Source organism: Nicotiana sylvestris, chromosome 8 (genome assembly GCF_000393655.2).
Source record: "Nicotiana sylvestris chromosome 8, ASM39365v2, whole genome shotgun sequence".
NCBI classification, from domain to species: Eukaryota; Viridiplantae; Streptophyta; class Magnoliopsida; order Solanales; family Solanaceae; genus Nicotiana; species Nicotiana sylvestris.
The window spans coordinates 87,417,877-87,422,299 of NC_091064.1; positions in this window are offsets into that span (position 1 = coordinate 87,417,877).

The following is a 4,423-nucleotide window of genomic DNA, read 5'->3' on the forward strand; positions in this document are numbered from 1 at the left end:
CTGTGGTTTATTCTTTCGATCTTCTTCCTAAAAAAAGAGTCAAAAGGTATTTTTTTTCTCTTCTAGGGTTTTTCGTTAATAATTTCCCATAGAGTGTCTGTTTCAAGAAAGAAAAAAAAGCAAAAATATATGCTCGTTAAGCTTGAGTTTAAAATAGGTTATAAAACATTAAGTCTAGAAAAAAAGGGTTTTGCTTCTTTTATTTCTCTTTTCTCATCAGAGTAGTCATTAAGGTAGAAGAAAAAATGAGAACATTAGTTTGTTTATTTTACTCTCGTTCTGCCAGAACTGCGGGGTCATGATACGTAGGCAATCTACATAGGGTTCGATCGAATCATTTTTTTTACTGTTAAAATAAAAGAAAAAAAAAAGAAAAAAAAAGAAGAAGAAAAGAAAGAAAGAAAAATAAAATAAAATTGTGGGATGTGAGAAATGAGAGGAAAGAAAAGAGTGATATTAGAAGAAGAGGAAGGAAAATGATCAAGCAAGTATCAGGAAAGAAAGAAAAGAGACGATTGAAATGAACAAAATTGGGATGATGCCAAGTGACCTGATGATCCTCGAAGTCATTTTAGAACTATTAATTGTTGCTAGGTGCATTCCACGCAATGTGATATTTTTGTTGTTAAATGCTCTAACACTAACGGGATGACTCTATTTTGTTCCTTTTGATATCTTCATAGCAGAAAGGTGGTTGGTTTGTGGTTCTCAAAGTAGTAACTCCTCTCCACAACATAAGGTCAAAAGGCAATGATGGACAACAACAAAATTGGGTTGGTTGATACCTGTACCCGAAAGCAGTTAGTTGAATAGAGCACTGGTTTGGTTGATGAGGTAAGGATGTTAAGACAACACATGACGGACATGTATCAGGCCTGGATGACTGGGAAGGCACCACCCCCGCCACCACCTAGCCTCTTAGATGTTGACTTTACCCAAACTCCGGTCATAGTGCCAGATAATCCCCCATACTCTCCAAATTCACCCATCTATCACAGCTTTCCCGATCGTCCTAGTAGCTTCATCACTCATCCTCCAATTACCTCTCCCCAAAATCGCCCTCCTATCACATCCACTATCCCTGATAATGAACACCCAGTCAAAGCTCACGATGCCCGATATTACCCCTCAGAGATTGCCCACAAGGTTCCCAACTCATACAAGCAGGGCCCGCAGGATGAGCCTCATATTGAAAATAAAATGTTCACATGAAGAGAACGGCGAGACGAGATACCCAGGAGGCTGAAAGGCATAGAATAGTCCCTAAAGAACAAGCAAGGAACGGGAGACCAAGGTAGCATGTCTTACAAAGAATTGTCTATGTCCTCCGACGTTCGTCTGCCTGCGGGGTTTAAAGTGCCAAAGTTTAACTTGTATGATGGGTGTGGAGATCCAGTAGCCCATTTGAGGGGTTATCGCAGTAAAATGAGAAGTTTTGACGAGAAAGATGATTTGTTGATGGCGTATTTTGGTGAGAGCTTGACTGGGGCAGCTTTGGAATGACATAATCGTCAAGATGTTGGTAAGTGGCCTACATTGGGTGACATGGCTCAGGATTTTGTTCGATACTTTCAATACAAATCAGGAGTTACCCCAAACCGCTCCTCCCTATCTAAAATGGAAAAAAAAGCCGGAGGAAAGCTTTAGGGAGTTTGGGCTCAGATGGAGGGAGCAGGCTACTCGAGTCAATATCCCAATTGGTGAAAAAGAAATGGTTGAGCTTTTCCTATAAACCCAGGGGCCTACCTACTTCAGCCATTTGATCCCGGCCTTAGGAAGGCCTTTCAAAGATGTATTAAAAATGGGGGAGCTAGTAGAAGAGGGAATCAAGTGAGGCAAAATCATGAGTTGTTCGAAAGACATTCAGAACACCCCAATAAGTTTGGGTGGAAGAAAGAGAAACAGAAAAGATGATCCGATGGGCTTTCCCGATCAACACTTCCAGCATCGACATCGTCCCCGTGGATATCTTTGTGCGCCAGATGATCCTCCCCAATGCCACTTCTCTCCACGGAACTCCCAAAATCGTACAGCACTTTCCCAGTACCCAGCTCTACAAAATGCCTATCTACCCCCACGAGCCTACCGAAAACCCTCTGGATCAGGTTTTCGGCCCAATCAAGCATTTAAGAACGAGAGGTTGCTGAAAAAAGAAAAGGCTTTCACCCATATTGGAGAATCATATGCCAGTTTGTTCCAAAAGTTGAAGCAATTGGACATGTTGAAGCCGATTCATATAAAAATGTCAAACCCTCTGTCAAAGAAGTTTGATTTTTCTCAAAGGTGCGCATATTGCTCAGATGCCCCGAGGCATGACATAGAGAAGTGTTGGAATCTGAAGAAAGCAATTCAGAAGCTTATTGATGTAGGTGACATTGTCGTGCAAAATCCAGATGCAGCAGACACTAGCCAAAGTCCATCGCTTGTTCGCAATGAGACGCATATGGTGAGTATGATTTGCTTTTAAAAGGAATATGAGAATTCTTCTGAGATCCTAGAAGGTCCACGCGTTGTGAAGTTTTCAGTGCTATCAGAGGTTGATCATAAGAACGAGCCAACAAAGGGAACCCAAAAGAAATTTATTAAGAATAATGTGATGGAAGTTTGTGAAGGTCCTAGTAATGTTGATGCGGAATTCAGTGGCTAAGATGCCGAGCTTGGCAATTGGAAAGACGCTCCTTTCTTGGTTAGCCAGGGAGGAGTTTTGGTGGTTTATTTTGTTGTTATTTTTGTTGTTCGGGTTATTTCAGGGTTGTAATTCGGATATTGTCTTGTGACTCAAACCCTTCTATCCTTTTATTTTGCCTAGTTTGTTTAGTCACAATAGCCTGTCTAGTTTTTTCTAGGTTTGTTCTAGGTTTATTACACCAGTTTAGTTTGTTTGTTTTGTTGTTCAAACCCTTTCACCATCTGTCTAATGTAATTTTTTGTTTTCTGTAATTTCTAGTCATTTTCATTTAGTTCCCTTTTCTTTTTATAGTTCTTTTCCTGATTGACTCTAGTGACATGACATGCATGCGTAATTCTCAGCCTGGTTTTAAAAGTCAGTTTAATCACGAAGCAATGAAACAATGTTGAAGATCTAGGGACATTTGAGGGAAATAAGTAAAGGCATTTTGAGATCACTTCAAGCCCGAATTGTGTGAAACTGGGGAAGATAGAACATAAATACACTATTGAAATGCATCATGCTGCAGCGGGTGAAGATAACGGCAAGTTTGCCCCAAATTTGTAGGGGGCCGTTTGTGGTAGTGAGAGTGAGAGTGTTGTCCAATGGTGCTTTGTATGTAACAGATGTAGACGGCGAATGTGTGGATATGGTCATCAAGTCTGGCGCAATCAAAAGATGTTACGAATGTCTTCCTTGGTTTGTTTAATTGTGTTGTTTGTACTTAGCATGTTTTGAAGATTGGAATGACGAAGGCATTTTGTTCTGTTGTCTAAACACCTTATCCTTTGTCACCCCTTTGAGCCTTGTTTATTTTCTTTCATACCCCTATTTCGGAATCAGTAGCAAAGATTAGAAACACAAGCGTGAAAGATAAGTAAAGAAAAAGGAGAAAAGAAAAGAATGAAAAGGGAGAGAAGAAAAATGAAAATAAAAAAAAATAATGAAAAAAGAAGAAAAACAACAAAAAGAGAAAAAGAAAGCAAAAAAGAGAAAGAAAAGAAAGAGAAAAGATAAAATCACAACAACAAAGTAATTCCTATGTCATGAACTACGTTCGACCTGATTCCTTTTAAGGATACGTAGGCAGCCTCACGGTTCGGTCTCATCAAAAAAAAAATCCAAAAGTCCCCAAAAAGAAACTGGGCCAGAAGTTGTGATTAATGTCAGAAATCTGATTCCAAAATTTGTAATTTTGAACTCATTCGAATTGTTTTGAGCCTTTGATATCCTTTCTTTCTAACCCTATCCAAAAGCCCACATTACGGTCCAAAGAAAGACCTTCCGATCAGTCTTCGAGAGATGCCAAGTCAAGCAAGGAGAGGTAATTCATATCAGGGACAACACTCTGGTCCAAGCAGAAAAATAATGGAAATGAGAGAGTCTTATTGATGAAAACCCTCACGGGCACCGTAAGGTGACGGGAACTGAGAGAAATCAAAATGAGAGAGTCTTATTGGTGAAAACTCTCGCGGGAACCGTAAGGAGACGGTAAGTTGAGAGAAAGAACAAAATGAGAGAAGCTTGATGGTAAAAACCCTTTGGGCACCACAAGTCGAATAAGGATTGTGAATCAGATTGGATAATCGGAGCATTGAAGCCCAGTTTCACGGTTTAGGGGTATAACAGGAGTTGAACATCAGACTTGCTCAACAGAAGAGGCCATAGGTGCATTTCATGGTCATTATAGTTGGTATCCACATCTGATAGATTTCTACTTTGTAGTTTTCTTGTCAGGAATCACCTCTTTCCTTT